Source organism: Macrobrachium nipponense, chromosome 40 (genome assembly GCF_015104395.2).
Source record: "Macrobrachium nipponense isolate FS-2020 chromosome 40, ASM1510439v2, whole genome shotgun sequence".
Lineage (NCBI taxonomy): Eukaryota > Metazoa > Arthropoda > Malacostraca > Decapoda > Palaemonidae > Macrobrachium > Macrobrachium nipponense.
In genome coordinates, this window is record NC_061101.1 from 49420678 (window position 1) to 49438665 (window position 17988).

Here is a 17988-nt window from a genome sequence, read left to right on the forward strand (position 1 = left end):
GTCGCAGGAAAGAAAGTCACATTAATTTATGGTAGCCGGTAATAAAGTCATAGAAGAGATATTCACTATTTCTTGGCGGACATTATCTTTATGAAATTTACAGTCTTTTGTTTATATTTATACGGAAATCCCCAACCAGCTTGTACTAAACACACCACAAAGGTGGATATATACCGGGGTTAAAAAAAATCCCCAACAGGCCTGTACTAAACATGCTGCAAAGGCAGATACATAACGAGTTAAAACCCGTAGGGGTCACTGTCTAAGAAAGATTATTGTGACTTTTTTTCCTGTGACTTTGTTTCTGTGACTTTTTTCTTTTCCCGGATTCAGTACAGTACCGGTTACAAGGGAATCTATCCCCAGGTTGAACAAGTTATTGTTGACGGCAACGGGTTCGTCGGTGTGGAATTCATGAACACTTCAATCAGGAAACTTGCACTATTCAGTTAACACTGGACATCGATTCCTGAAAGGCAGGGAGATGTCTGATGAGTGTAGATTCGCCTCAATATGCTACCTATCGTAGAAACATACATGAAGAACAAGATTTGAAGAGGTAATTAATTCACCTCAATTACTGTCAAAGGGGAATAATTGCTACATTAATTCACTTAATTCCAGAAAGTACTTTACAATGATTTTAACAGTGCACCTGTAGTTGAGCAAGGGAAGGAGTAATGGAAGGTGACAGGTCGAGAGAAAACGATAATAAAGATTAAGGATGCAATTTGGGTAGTATGCCTTTAGTAAAAGCATGAGTGGGCTCTTCCTTCCTTCAGCAGATTTGGGCAGGCTAAATCAGTGGGGTCTTGGTGAGATGGTCACACAACCCTGTTGAAGCTTTGGTTAAGGACCTGGGTAGGAGGTCTAATTTGGACCGTCTCTCTCGCTCTCTCTCTTGCTGACTTGTTTTGGACAATCCTCAACATCTCTTCCTTGCCAACCAGATGCCCTCCGGCGATTTTCTCCGTCGTACGATCTGGAATACAGATGGGAACCCGCCCACAGAAAGAGAATACAGGAATCTGGAGGAAAGAGAATATGAACGGAGGCACAGTAAAAGGAATGAAAGATGTTGCAAGGGCCTAAGGAAGTCACGCTGCAAACAACATTAGTAAGTATTGCCTACAGAGCACTGCGCGAGGTGCACTGACGGCTCTACCCTCCTACGGGGTGCAGAGAGTGGGCCAAACTCCATTGGTTACTTGGTCACCACCTGACGTACTACATCTACTAATTTCTCCTCTTCATGAAATCCAGCTGTCTGAAAGCAAATCTGGAAGGAGGGAATGTTGCCAATGATCATTTGCCAGTCGTGCACATCAATACCAATCTTTATTGCATCTGTATGTTCCCAGTTTATGATGAGAGAGCAACATTGACACCCAGTTAACCCAGTCAACTAACTGATCCACTGAAAGTGGTCGAAAGCACTTGCTTTGCCATGTTAAAGATGAACAAGGAGTCTGTCATTACTCATTTGTATGCTAAACAGGGTCGGACAACGGCATTGCAAGAAGTGGAATTAAGGAAATGCTATTCAGACTTGACCTCATATTGGTCTTTGTGCCTCAAAGGGAGACCAAGTTTTCGGAAAAAGTAGATTTTTTTTTTTTTTTTTATATATATAAAGTGAAGAAATGTCACGTTTCTTGACTATCTATGGTTGATACCAGAACGTTGAAATTTACATACATACATACATACATATATATAAATATATATACCTATGTATAATATGTATGTATTTGTATTCACACACTTATATATTATATATATATATATATATATATATATATATATATATATATATATATATATATATATATATATATATATATAGCTATAGTAAATGCAACTTAAACACGGGCAGAGTCTATGCGCTCAAATATGCACACTCGCTTTTTTTTTTTTTCTTTCGGGGCCATGTGACCTATCCCTCCTCAATACCCATGGAATAAATCCAATTGGCGAACAAGAGAGGTCCCGGAAAGCGCCAATTCTGGCTCCCGCTCCCCCTCCCCCCCCCTTACCCCAAACTCTTGACCTCGATACCCGTCTGCGCCATTTTCCAAGTCGGCCAGATGCCGCCCCCGGTGTCTTCTTATCCTTGAGTGGGGCTCATTTGTTTTCATTCAGAGGTCCCCGTGACACGTTTGGTCTAGCAATGATGCGCCTTCCACTTGCCGTCACGGCTTCCTTCCCTCCCACCCTCCCCCCCCCCCCCCCCCCCCCCCCCCCCCCCCCCCCCCCCCCCCCCCCCTCCCCACCACCCCAGACTTTTTAATGGCTTTCTAGGAGTGTGTGTGTGTGTGTGTGTGTGTGTGTGTGTGTGTTTGGTCTAAGGTGGTGTCTTTTGTGAGTGTGTGTGTAAGTGGTTTAGCGTCACTGCCACTGGACCTTAGAACAGCTCCCTTCTGAGGATGTCTGCAATCGTAATTTCAATAGTCCAAGTAAAGACGCGACACATTAACTGCCTTAATCTAGTTCTCCTTGCATTTGAATAATTTACCTACATTTTTATCTATTCATTAATTTATTAACTTATCTTTTGTATTTTAATAAGTGGTATCTCTTCTTTCTGCATTTCCCTGTACCTCCTCTCGCTTCTTCCTAATGAACACCTTGGTATTTTTTTTGGAAGCTTGAATTTCAAGTCAGGGCACCCCTCTGGTGGGCGTGTTCCAGAAATTGGGTTCTTCATCTTCTGATTAATAATGATAAATAAAACTGCGTTTTTATTCCAATTTTTTTTACGTGCCTATAGACATGACATTCATCTTGAGTCGAATTAGAGGCAAACTTATTTATGTGTGACACTATACTTTCATGATAGAGTCGGACGTAGTATGTATATGTATGTTTGTATGTATATATATATATATATATATATATATATATATATATATATATATATATATATATGCATATATATTTAATGATGTAGTTATTAACCTTTTCATTGCCTAATGCGCTAGAATTGTCAAGATTGTCAGAATACTAATATGAAGTGCAATGCAGCCGACACTCAATATATTTTGTAATCGTATGCATACAGTACGCATACTTACAGGCGACATGTTGCCCTTATGAAATACGCTATCAATAATGTATGATGTTGTAGATTGCTGTTATTAATGATCACGTGTCATATGGAAATGAGCCAGGACACTAATGGAATACTGTTAGTATGCAAGTGATGCAACGCGTGTTAAACATCATAGAAATCATGCAGTGTTTCAAATGCTTTCGTAAGCATATTTATCTGACACTGATTTAACCGTTAAGTTGTATCATTGGTGCTTTTTTATTGCTTTTGGAGGTGTTGTGCTAATTGTTGATTACGTTCCATCCTTAGTACTATCTGTTTTGCTATCGGAGACATTGTGCTAGTTACGCATTCAATTATAGTAGTTTTTAGTGTGTGACTTTTGTGTTACTTTTGTAGATATTGTACAATGTTGAAGCTGATTGAGATGTAGGAAATCTTCGCATGTTTGTATTCAGCTGTATTTACAGTTTCCCTTCCGTCTTATTCACTAGCAGTATTGCTATCACCCAAAAAGTATGGAAAAGTTTTCAACATCGTAATAATTTAGTCCTTGTCAATTTTGACTATATATATATATATATATATATATATATATGATATATATATATATATATATATATATATATATATATATATGTTAACCGAAGGGGAATTTTTTAATTCAACTAATTTCCTCCTCTCGTGGATTCGAACCAGTGCACAGAGGAGAAATCAGGACTTCAGTGACGCCTAAACCGACCAGGCGTCACTGAAGCCCTGATTTCTCCTCTGTACGCTGGTTCGAATCCACGAGAGGACGAAATTAGTTTTAACTAAAAAAAATTCCCCTTCGGTTAACATATATGAAAATACATAATTCCGAGGTAGAGCGAATTGGATATTAAAGGACATTTGTAGCTTAATGCATGTATTGAATCAGTGATGTGATTATTTTTTTTTTTTATTGTTACTGTGTTATACTGAAGGAAATGTCCGGTTTTTAGCACAACAAGGCATGTTCTTCCCTGACTGTCATTTATTTTCCAGGCACATCTTCATGGCACTGAAACCTTCAGTACAGAATTCCTTCATTGGTGAGTACTACACGACTAACCTTCAGTACAGTGATTAGTCATTATTAGTAATATTTATTTTGGTTATTACAAATGGATAGGGTACTCATAACGACTATTTGCATAAACTACTATAATGCTTTATACCATTCACTATTTGTACATGTGTAAGTGTATGTACTGGATTTTTGTCGTGGAAGTGTTTTTTTTTTTTTTTTTTCAAATTGTTTGTTTATTTTACCGATTCTTCACTAAAACTTCGTTTACACTATGATTCTCCTTATGCATTTTTAAAAGAAAAGCTTTTCTTTTCAAGTGTGCGAACATTTTTTAAATTGGGTTCTCGTAAAATAAATACCTTTCTCCTTTGAAATGCCTTCACTTGCATGAAAAAAATATATTTCTATTTATTTTAAATTTAATTTTGATGCTGTGATCACGATGAATCCTTATTGTCGTCTATGTAGTTGATTAACGCAACGTAAAGAAGAACTTCGACTTGACAATCTACTATGTCGTTTATATCAATCAATTTCCTACGTTTGGCGTCGTCTCAAATTCGGCGATTGGACCAAACGCCCCAACGATACACCGAAATCCCAATGAATAAGAAATCAGGCCTCTTTGTCCTCCGCAGCTCCTCACAGTTTACCAGCTCTCAAGTTCCGTTAACTCTGACGATGGTCACCAGGAACTGATTTCCAATTCGTCAATGGAAGAAGTTCGCTTCGCTTTCAGCGCGAGATCTCTTCTGCTTCCTTGGAGAAGTAGTTTGGAATCGTTATCGGAAAGGAAGTACTACATCGCGAGGGCGAATTAACCAATCACCTGATGACTCGGCAGACTTTACCTGGCCATAGTATTAAATCTCTACAAGCTGTTCTCGATGAAAGACTTGAGGAGGATTTTAGTTTTCTGTAAAGAAAACTATTGAGATGGATTTGTCTGTCCGTCTGCCACTTTTTATGTCCGCCCTCAGATCTTACATGCTCTGAGGCTAGAGGGCTGCAAATTGGTATGTTGATCGTCCACCCTCCAGTCATCAAACATACCAAATTGAAGCCCTCTAGCCTCAGTAGCGTTTATTTTATTTAAGGTTAATTTTAGCCATGATTTTGCGTCTGACACCGCTATAGGTTCCAACAACACAGGCCACAACTGGGCCGTGGCTGAGATTCTCATATAGCTTATTTGCTCTCTTTTTTCTCTCTCTCTCTCTATGAATAATAATAACAAAGAAGGTAGCATGCCAGGATATCCGGCTGATCAAAACACCTGGCTAAAAACCATCCCCTTTAAAATCTACATATATGTTCTGACTTTGGTTCAGTTTAGTCCAGTAGTTTCGCCGTCTATAGCGAACATACATACATAGTCCGACCGTCGGCTTTATATTTAAGATATAGATAACGCCCTGATCTGTGAAGAATATCTCCAATAAAACTAATGTGTCCAGTCTTGTATTCAATAGAAGATCGCACAATCTTGTACACAAAGAACTAAAGCAATTTTTCATTTTTCCAAAATGCTCTTATTACCCTGAAGGTATTGAGAACAAGATATGTTCACAATACCTTCGCCAAGATTACGACGAATATATCAATATGATAATTTTAAAGTCGTCCAACCAAATAGCGTATGTTTTACAGATCATCTACGAATATATTTCTCCGGTGAAAAAAGTTTCTCTCTTATTTAGCATTTTTGAAGAAAGGTTTTTGGTATTAAAGCAATTCATAATGAAATCTCGAACTTAGTAATGGCATTAGTTAAGCAATTTATAATGAAATCACGAACTTAGTAGCTCATTCTGAGTAGCAATTCAATACTAATCAGACATGGACGCTGTTGGAATGTTTTATCTTACTAAAATAAACAACACAAATCATAAATACGAAGACGATGTGGTTAAGTCATCAAAAAAAAACAAGCATTTAACGGTGGCGTTTTTAGACATTGATATATATTATTATTTGTTTTCTGTGGACGAAGAATCAAACAGTGTAAATTTATCGCGAGACCCCCTTTAAAGAGTAAATTTTGTTTTCTTTAGTGCATTTATTTGCTTAAGAAAACGGAGAATGCTAGAATGTATCCTAGGGAGGACTTGCTTAAAGTCTTACATTTACCAAAGATTACAGATTTCTTGCATGTTAAGTAGGTATATCTTAGTTTAAACCAGACCACTGAGCTGATTAACAGTTCTCCTAGGGCTGGCCCGAAGGATTAGATTTTTATTTACGTCGCTAGGAACCAATTGGTTACTTAGCAATGCTCCGAACCACATTATATCGAGAAATGAATTTCTAAACCAGAAATCAAATTCTCTGGTTCCGCATATGGAATCGCACAGGTGAAACAGAGCAGTTAAAAGTATTCAAAAGTTCAATGGAAAATGTTTTTTTTTTCAAAATATTTAAATGCCTACTGTACTAGTACCAATAAATGTACTATTGAATGCGAATTGGAGTTTTAGTAGTTGTGATCAAATGGAAAGATGTGTTTCATATATGATGTTTGCTTGGTGAGAACAACATTCTCTCTCTCTCAGTTGACAAGGGGCAGCTGTCGAGAAAGTTCGCATTTTGTGATATACTCGCACAAGGCCCATTTTTGCTTTCCTTTCTCTTGGTAGGCAAAACTGATTTCTAAAAAAATTGAAGATGATTTCTAAAATAAAAAAAAAAATCAAGAATGATACCAAATTTTGGCAGTTCTCTTCCGGGCTATTTCCTGACGAACTTCCCAGTTCCAGAGGTCCTTTATTCCTCACACCGTAGGACTGTGTTTGTTTGTTTTGTGTCGTGGAACAGTCTTGCTAGGGACGTCGCGCAATTGGAACTTCGGAAGTTCAAGCGAAAATGCAATGCGTTACTGCTCTAATACAATTCTCCTTGCATTTTAATCTGTTAAATTACTTTTTTTTCAAATAACTGATCTTCCTCTTATGTATTTCCCTCTGCCTTTAGTACTTCTTTCGAAGAATGAACAACACACTCTTGGAACGGCTTGGAATTTCAAAGTTCAGTTGACCCCTTTGGTGGGCTCTTGTTCCATATGAATAGGGTTCTTCATCTTCTGAATAATGGCAATGATAATAAAGTGCATTCCAACTTTTTGTTGCCCACGTCCTTCCACTTAAAATCCTGTCATTTCCGTTTCAGCGCTGAATGGACCCCATAGGTCCCAGTGCTTGGCCTTTGGCCTAAATTCTGTATCCAGTCAATCAAAAACGAGATTTTATTTTGATGAAGGCTAATGACAATTTTGCTTCTGAAGATAAAATGGGTTGGTTCTTACTACTAAGTTAAGTAAAACTCTATTTGAAACTTTATCACTACAAATTCAGTTTATCATGCTTCAGGTAAGTAGACACCGAGCTTTCAGTCGATGAAAATAAGTCCATGACTTTAGGAATCGCTGTTCATCAAGGTAACTTTGAAGGAGTAAGTTTATTAAGAGCACTTCCTTCCAAAACTTTCACGTTACAAACATCCAAAATCTGTTATTGTGTGGAACCAAAGTCCACACGTAGTTTGAGTTGGGTACAAAAGAACGCAAAATTGAGTTCCATTGGGTAGGCTCAATCATAACTGTTATTGCATTCTTTACTTTCATTTATACTCTATTAACCTTAATCAGAATACTTTCAGAGCTTTTGCGTCAGTATCAATCTTAAGCAGAATACTTTCAGAGCACTGTTAGGATTAACTTTAAGCAGAATACTTTCAGAGCACTGTTGTAGGATTAACTTTAACCAGAATACTTTCAGAGCACTGTCAAACATTAGTGGAAACTATACCTAACCTTCGAATTGTGAAGGATTGTAGTTATGCCGCACTGAACTTCAGGATAAATCAAATCTTGTCAGAATAAGCTCATAATTTAATAAATCCAGTAAAAAATACCAAATATTTCCATACGTGAGCAAGTGATAAAACCAAGTTGATAAAATTCAACTCCAAAAAAATGCATAAAGTCTTGAATATTACTTAAACAAGTGTCTAGTATTCATCGCCTTCAATTTCCCCATCACCATCTGCAGAGTCTACCGACCTCCTCGTAGTCCTTCTCCAGAGCTGCCAAGTCTTCACGGGCCTCAGAGAATTCTCCCTCCTCCATCCCCTCACCCACATACCTGGAAAAAGGTTCAGTACATTGAAAAGGTGTAAAACAAATGTGTATACAAGGATTAACTGATTATTATTATTTTTATTGTTTATTAATTATTGCAAATATGAAACCTATTCTTATGGAACAAGCCCACAGGGGCCATGACAAGGATTATATATATTATTATTTTATTTATTGATTTATTTTTATTATTATATTATTATTATGATTATTATTATTAATTATTATTATTATTATTATTCAGAGGACGAACACTATTCATATGGAACAAGTCCACTGGGGCCATTGACATAATTATCATTATTATTGTTGTTATTATTATAATTCAGAAGATGAACCCTATTCACATGGAACAAGCCCACCACAGGGGCCATTGAAAGAAGAGATCTCACTTATTAAGCAAAATAAAAATTAATAAATTTATAAGCAGATAAAAATGTATTAAAATGTAAAGAGAATAGCATAACTCATACAAATTGACATACAGTTAATTGTAATCAGTTTCAAGGTACCAAGACATAAGCGGTTGTTACTAAATATATGTAAATAACGACAACCATCAAATTGTCAGTTTTTTGTGAACTTAGTGTGGCTCGAAACTGTTGTTTTTCAGATTGAAGGATGTCTTTAGAACGGGGGTTTGTATTTTGTAACTGCTTGCATGTAGAGAGTAATTCATCCATACAAGAAACATTATCTTGTGTTGAAGGGAACAGAGTTCCGTATCGCAATTGTGAGATGTACGAGTTGTACTTACCAGTGCACAAAAGCTCTCTTGGCATACATGAGGTCGAACTTGTGGTCCAGACGTGCCCAGGCTTCGGCAATAGCAGTTGTGTTGGACAGCATACAAACTGCGCGCGACACCTTAGCCAAATCTCCACCAGGAACAATGGTAGGTGGCTGATAATTGATTCCAACCTGTGATGTAAAAATTGCAGTTAAACATTTACCGGGTATTTCAGGCTGAGTGTAGGGTTAACCTTGCTATTAGACGCTGGTTGTTTTTAACGGCTTTTACTATTTTATAAAACAAGCTTAGCACATATGCATACATAATTGATGCTACCTTGAATCCTGATGGGCACTAGTCCACAAAACATATGCCTACAAAATTGATTATGCTTTGAAACTTGTTGGGCACCTGTGCACAAAACGGATCTTCCCAAGATAATGACCACCAACGGTTTTCGGGGGTCGTTGTCCGGGGCCTAATATTTCTTGGGGGTGATTATCTTTATGATATTTATAGTCTTTTGCTTCCGTTTTTACGGTAATCGTCAAACTGGCTTTTACGAAACACGCCGCAAAGATGGATACATAGACCGGCTTAAAACCCTTTTGGGTCCACTTCTAGGAAAGATCCCACAGAACTATGCCTACAAAAAATTGATATTACCTTGAAGCCTGTTGGGCACCAGTCTACGAACTGAATTGTGCGCTTAGTTTTGATCGTAGCAATGGCAGCATTCACGTCCTTGGGCACAACATCACCGCGGTACAGGAGCAGCAAGCCATGTACTGCCATGTCGAGGATCGCACTTCACCATCTGAGGAAGGAGAGTTCAAGCTGTGAGGAGCTCGAAGTTCATAGATCGGCATTTTCCAGTGACGTCAAAGTGAAATCATGAGACAGGCAACTGGAAGAAGCCCTTTTAAAGCTGGGCGTGGTGGGAATGAGAAAGGGAAAGAAGAACCAATATGTCTTACTACTTTCTTTCTACTTCGAAAGAATCATTCTTCTTCGTGCAACATCATAGACTTTAGTAATCCTTTTCAACGTGAAGTGAATGTCACATAGTTCTCAAGACACGTCACCGTTTTCTCAACTACCAAAGAAGCGACAAAACCTTCTCGTTAGAAGCACAGAGGATGTAAATACAATGCGCAGTATTGCTGATCTGAGTAACTGACTGCTGTGCCTGCAGCTCTCAAGTTCTTAACTGGAATGTGAGCCTATTGAACAAAATGAAACTGATACAAAATATTTCAGAATCTTCGAAGAGATCTTAAGTAGATTTCAATACCGAATTTGAAATTCATAGTCGAAGCTTTAGAGCTTAGGATATTTCAAAGCTAGTTGTGGTTTGACTCAAGTCTACCAGCTCCTATGCACCTTAAGAAAACAAAACCATAAGGACAGCAATGTTAATGTTCCCTGAATAAGAAAGCCTACTTGGTCACCATATCAGCGGCTGATGCAGTGATCTGAGTATCTTTCCTAACCAGGCAGTGATAAATGACTGGCCATTTCTGTTATAGGTAGTCAGTGTCTTGAAAAATGGAATATATTTAAAAAATTTCCTCGACCTTTGCATTAATGAGTTACTGTACTTGACGCAATTTTCAAACCTTGCAATTTAATAATTTTTTAACTGAACACGTACCTGGTTAGCTGGCTCAAAACAAGCATTAGTGATCTCCGACACAGAAAGTTGTTCGTGGTAAGCCTTCTCAGCCGATATGACGGGGGCGTATGTCACCAGAGGGAAGTGAATGCGTGGGTATGGTACCAAGTTGGTTTGGAACTCAGTCAGGTCGACATTCAAGGCACCATCGAACCTAGAATTTCAAAAGGTTGAAGTTAAGCAGCAGTGACATTCTCCTAGAATATTATCATTATAAAGATTATTATTCAGAGGAGCCTTACTCATAAGGAACAACCCCACCACAGAGGCCACTGACTTGAAATTCAAGTCTACAAAGAATGTGATGTTCATTAGGAAGAAGTAAGAGAAGATAAAGGGAAACACAAAAAGAAGAGATCTCCCTTATTAACAAGAAAAAAATAATAAATTAATGGAATGATTCTCCAGAATATGAATATCAGAATCATGTCACCTGTAAAAGAAAATGTTGCTGATGATTAAAGAACTCGCCTGAGAGAAGCGGTGATAGAAGATACAATCTGACCAATCAGTCTGTTGAGATTAGTGTAGGAGGGCCTTTCAATATCCAGGTTTCTTCGGCAGATATCGTAGATGGCTTCGTTGTCAACCATGAATGCACAGTCAGAATGTTCTAGTGTTGTGTGGGTCGTCAAAATGGAGTTGTAAGGTTCTACGACAGCGGTAGCAACCTGAAAGAAACATTTGAGTTGTTTTAGCAATTCCACATTGAAATAATTTTGTCGTGACATCTAATGTCTAACAAGTTCTAGGAGAGCAATGTCCGCGTAATACTTTCTCTTGTAACTTTCTAGACAATAATATTTGAATGCTAGTGTTACGGTTCACTAGGCTAGAATGAAACGAAATTGTAACGAGCTGACCCGTTGTGTTGAATTGCAGTAATAGTTACCACTACTTTAACATAATAAAGGAATACTATGCAAAGAACACGACAATTTACTTGTACGTAGTATGAATGCTCACGGGAAGCAAAATATATATATATATATATATATATATATATTATATATATATATATATATATATATATATATATATATATCACTGGCCAAATGATTGACCATATAGTAAAATACATCCCCAGAGTAAACATTTCAATATTTTCTCAAGAATCCTAAAGTTTACAAAGAACAGTAAGCAACCAGTGAAATACACGATGTATGAATACGTTAACTATTCAATAACGTGTTCCATGTTACCACTCCAGTACTCACATTTACATTAGCAAAAAATGCATAACGCTACACCATCTGAGGGTCATAACGAATCGTTTCTCGCTTACCTGGGGCGCTGGGTAAATGGAGAATTCGAGCTTGCTCTTCTTGCCATAGTCCACAGAGAGACGCTCCATCAACAGAGACGTGAATCCTGAGCCCGTTCCTCCTCCAAAGGAATGGAAGATTAAAAAGCCCTGGAAGAAAGTTTATTATTATTATTATCATTCTGAAGATGAACCATATTCATTTGGAACAAGCCCACTAATGGGGGCCATCGACTTGAAATTCAAGAAGCTTCCAAAGAATATTGTGGTGTTCCAAACCAAAAATTCTTTCAGTTTTCTTCTGAAGATTGAAAAAGAAACCCACAAAATCACTTTGTATCTTGTTTACTTCTAAGCATTTACATTTAGTTATACTACACACTAAAACTAAATGTAAATACTTAGAAGTAAACAAGTTACAAAGTGATTTTGTGGGTTTCTTTTTCATTATGGTGTTCATTAGGAAGAAGTAAGAGGAGGCAAAGAGAAATACAGAAAGAAGAGATCTTTTTTATTAAGAAAGGAAAAATAAATGAAAAAATTAATAAACCGATAAAGATGTATTGCACTGCTTTGTATTCCATACTAACTGACTTGCCTATTCAAATTTACGGCCCACAACACAATGCGGTATCCTGATCACGTATCCAAATCGAAGTTCAACCTTTAGACACGATGTTTGCGTCAAAAAAGGCATTACATACATCATACATACAGAATCAATCAAGTTTACAAATCCTAGTTTAGTAGCAAATCCTTCAAATGTCTAGATCATATTGTTGTTCTTTAGTTCCTGTGCTAAATACTCTATCCCTGGTTCAGATTGGTGTCCCTCGAAGGGGAGAAATGTCAATCAAAAGGATAAGCTGACACTAATGCCACGGCTCCATACCTCAACCTTTGAACTTCCAAAGGGACACGTCTTTCATGTGCAACAAAGCCTTTGCAAAACTATAAGCGATTGAAACTTACTATGTGTTTCTTACACGTTGCAGAATGTCACAAGGCAGGAAGCCAACGCAGCTTACCAGCAGTTACGGTAAAAAGAAAAAGAAGTTCATATACAAAAGACCCTATTGTATAGTTCTTGTAGTAACTACAGCCCTTTCTTAAGACTAATCAAAATAAAATCTTGAAACGTGAAAGCCAAATCCATGTAGTTCACACCATTGACCTAGCTTGCCAAAGTCCTTTACCGCACAAAAGATGTTCAGCAATCTTCAGAAATGATTGTCAGTTGCCATTTACACAATCATGAATACACAATGTTGACATTTGGCAGAGAATTCAGGTGAGTTCATTATCCTTGTTGCGTAAAATGTACTGCAACGACAAACATCCTCTGCAATATTCTCTACCTGTTTTTGCGCGCAACACTAGGCAGCTGTTTCTGCTGCAGTGTGTCGTTTTCAAGTATTGGGTTTAATACTATAGCTGATTCACTTAAGGTAGATTCTTGTATGAGCCCTATGCTTATGAGATGCTGGTTTGGCGGCCGCTCATTGGCTGGTACCGGTAGGTAGGCAGCTCCCAGCCAATCAGCGGCCGCCAAACAAACGTCTCATAGGCTTAGGGCTCACCCAAGGATCTACGTTAAGCTATAGTAAGTTTGCTAGGAGTTTTATCTATCTAGGCTGCAACTATAATGTGGAGCAGTTTGCCTAGCGCAGTTGGGGAATCTTCTGATCTAATATTGAAGCGAGGAGCAAATTCATTCCTGCCTCATATTTGTCTATTTATTTGTTTATCTATTTATTTATTACATTTTCCTGTGACTTGTTTCTCGTTGCAGTCTGGTATCCCTCTGGCCCCCTCTTGAGTCTAAAGTCTTTTCACTCTGCCAGAAGCGTTTTCAGCTGAAGATTCAAAGAAAGAAAGTGGAAATGTTATATATTATTACACTCTTAAAAGAAAGACAGTGGAATCGTTATAAATGCTTTACATTCTTAAAAGTTTAAACTCAGCACAGCTGAGTCAGACTTTACCTGGAGTCCAGTGCACATGTCTGATATCTCCTAATCCCTGTCCAGAACAAGGTCCACTATTTCCTTCCCGATGGGTGTAGTGTCCTCTTGCGTAATTGTTGGCTGCATCCTCTTTGCCTGTGATGAGCTGCTCTGGGTGAAACAGCTGTCTGTAGGTCCCAGTTCTTACTTCATCTGAAAAAGAATGATTCTTCTTTTAGGAAAATACAGAAACGCAGCTACTGAAAGCCCATGTGTCTGTTTATTACGTTATTATATTGTTTGAACTCTTTATCATTGACTGCACTATCTATAAAAGGGTGATGTGCGTTATAAACAAGAGTAGATACCATCCTAAGATATGCCTATACATACGGGAATAACATATTTTGCTAATTAGGACCCCAAACGTTTCTAGCGTTGACGCCAAGCATTACTACCCTGAAACAACTAAACTTGTAATTTACGAATTTATTTATATTTGTATCCGTTTATTTATTGATGTATATTTGTTTTTTCCTGATAATTGATCTCCTCTTTCTGCATTTTCTGTAACTTCTTTCAAATTCACACAATAGTTTTCTTTGGAATCTTGAATTTCAAGTCAGTGGCCCATTTTGTTCAATATGAATTGGATTTATATTCTGAATAATAATAATAATAATAATAATAATAATAATAATAATAATAATAATAATAATCAGTTGCTGGATGAAGACCTCCAAGTACCTGACCGACTTCCCCTTCAATTGGGTTGAATACCTGGTTGCCGGACAAAGCTCCTCTGTTGCCAGAGGTTCCATTTACGTCGTTGTCGTTTATTCCTTCATGTCTTTCCATCATTGCTGAGTTTTGCTATTTAACCCATAGCTGGACCCTATCCCATCAGGGATAGGTACTCATTTACAGCTGAGTAAGACTGAGGAAATTATGGTAAAGATCCTTTCCCAAGGAATCAACGCCGAGAGAGCGTCACCCATCCAACGACTGACCAGCCCCAATGTTGCTTAACCTTGACTTAAGTCCATGACGACCTAACCCACTCCTCCACGGAAACATATGACAATACACAAAGCACACACCCAAGAGCAAATACGGACAGGACTATACATAACACGAAAGGAAGGAGGGAGAGGACTACTAAGTATAGAGGACTGCGTCAACATTGAGAACAGAGCACTGGGCAATATCTGAAAACCAGTGAAGACGAGTGGCTAAAGAGGTGCATGGGAAGAAGGACTATAAAAAGTAGACGAAGACCCAGAAATATACAGAGACAGGAGAATGACAGACAGACAGAGGACTGGCACAACAAACCAATGCACGGACAATACATGAGACAGACTAAAGAACTAGCCAGCGATGACACATGGCAATGGCTACAGAGAGGAGAGCTAAAGAAGGAAACTGAAGGAATGATAACAGCGGCACAAGATCAGGCCCTAAGAACCAGATATGTTCAAAGTAAGATAGACGGAAATAACATCTCTCCCATATGTAGGAAGTGCAAATACGAAAAATGAAACCATAAACCACATAGCAAGCGAATGCCCGGCACTTGCACAGAACCAGTACAAAAAGAGGCATGATTCAGTGGCAAAAGCCCTCCACTGGAGCCTGTGCAAGGAAACATCAGCTACCTTGCAGTAATAAGTGGTACGAGCACCAACCTGAGGGAGTGATAGAAAACGACCAGGCAAGATCCTCTGGGACTATGGTATCAGAACGGATAGGGTGATACGTGCAAACAGACCAGACGTGACGTTGATTGACAAAGTCAAGAAGAAAGTATCACTCATTGATGTCGCAATACCATGGGACACCAGAGTTGAAGAGAAAGAGAGGAAAAAATGGATGAGTATCAAGATCTGAAAATAGAAAATAAGAAGGATATGGGATATGCCAGTGGAAATCGTTACCCATAATCATAGGAGCACTAGGCACGATCCAAGATCCCTGAAAAGGAATCTAGAAAAACTAGAGGCTGAAGTAGCTCCAGGACTCATGCAGAAGAGTGTGATCCTAGAAACGGCACACATAGTAAGAAAAGTGATGGACTCCTAAGGAGGCAGGATGCAACCCGGAACCCCACACTATAAATATCACCCAGTCGGATTGGAGGACTGTGATAGAGCAAAAAAAAAAAAATAATAATAATAATGCACGGACAATACATGAGACAGACTAAAGAACTAGCCAGCGATGACACTTGGCAATGGCTACTGAGGGGAGAGCTAAAGAAGGAAACTGAAGGAATGATAACAGCGACACAAGATCAGGCCCTAAGAACCAGATATGTCCAAAGAACGATAGTTGGACTAACATCTCTCCCATATGTAGGAAGTGCAATACGAAAAATGAAATCATAAACCACATAGCAAGCGAATATCCGTCACTTGCACAGAACTAGTACAAAAAGAGGCATGATTCAGTGGCAAAAGCCCTCCACTGAGCCTGTGCAAGAAACACCAGCTACCTTGCAGTAATAAGTGTACGTGCACCAACCTGAAGGAGTGATAGAAAACGATCAGGCAAAGATCCTCTGGGACTATGGTATCAGAACAGATAGGGTGATACGTGCAAATAGACCAGACATGACGTTGATTGACAAAGTCAAGAAGAAAGTATCACTCATTGATGTCGCAATACCATGGGACACCAGAGTTGAAGAAAAAGAAAGGGAAAAAAGGGAAAAAATGGATAAGTATCAAGACCTGAAAATAGAAATAAGAAGGATATGGATATGCCAGTGGTAATTGTACTATAATCATAGGAACACTAGGCACGATCCCAAGATCCCTGAAAAGGAATCTGGAAAAACTAGAGGCTGAAGTAGCTCCTGGACTCATGCAGAAGAGTGTGATCCCAGAAACGGCACACATAGTAAGAAAGGTGGTGGACTTCTAAGGAGGCAGGATGCAACCCGAACCCTACTCAACATAGATACCACCCAGTCGAATTAGAGGACTGTGATAGAGCAAAATAAAAAATAAATAAAAAAAATAAAATTATAATAATAATAATTTGAAAGTACCGTAGCTCCTGTAGGATTGTTCCATATGAATAGGGATTTATATTCTGAATGACTAATAATAATAATAATAATAATAATAATAATAATAATAATAATAATAATAATAATAATAATAATAATAACTGCAATATACTGAGGCAGTCTAATCAGTTTACAATAATTGAGAGCACTGAATGATAATAATAATAACTAATAATAATAATAATAATAATAATAACTACTATAATGAAGGACTGTGTACTAGGTCTATATAGACTTGTACTATTACTAACCGACTACTGAAGGTTCAAGGTCAACGAAGACTGCTCTGGGGACGTGCTTTCCTGACGAAGTTTCGCTGAAGAAGGTGTTGAAGGAGTCGTCTCCTCCGCCGATAGTTTTGTCCGAGGGCATCTGGCCGTCGGGCTGGATGCCGTGCTCCAGGCAGTACAGCTCCCAACAGGCGTTGCCCATCTGGACTCCAGCCTGGCCTATGTGGACGCTGATGCATTCACGCTGAAGGAGAGAGAGAGAGAAGCATTTAGATTTTTTTTTTTTTTTTTTTACTTCTGATGCAAAGAGCATGCTTGTAAATTGGTTAACAAATTATTTCTTAATCACTTGTATTTCTAAATACAGACTGTTTTGTTAAAATACGTAAGTATAATGTATGTCTACGTATAAATTCACACTGATATATACACAATATATATTTGTATATTTATATATGTGTGTATGTGTATGTATGTATGTATGTGTATAAATCAACTGAAAACTACCGAGGCATTCACATAAACAAAACCAACGTAATAAAAGAAATGTGTCTAACATTACGTGAAATCTTTAATAACTATTCAGAAACTTTCCATAATATAGGATCTTAAGCAGCTTTACTCCCAGCTACGGTAATAAGCCGTATCTTGCTGCTCTCAGTAATAAGTTAACCATATGGTTTAAAGATTCACCCCCCCCCCCCCCCCCCCCCCCCCCCCCACCCCCCCCCCCCCCCCCCCCCACACACACACGTTTATTCCATATCCTAAATAACTTGGACTACATTTTTACAGGTTTTCTTTTTAGCTACGGTTTATGAATGTT

At 38.2% G+C, this 17988-nt stretch overlaps 2 pseudogenes; one reads left to right on the top strand and one right to left on the bottom strand.

The window, feature by feature from the left end:
- Positions 1 to 17988, top strand: part of LOC135212143 (tubulin alpha-1A chain-like) — a 47961-nt pseudogene that overhangs the window by 20180 nt on the left and 9793 nt on the right.
- Positions 8097 to 17415, bottom strand: LOC135212144 (tubulin alpha-1A chain-like; annotated as a pseudogene).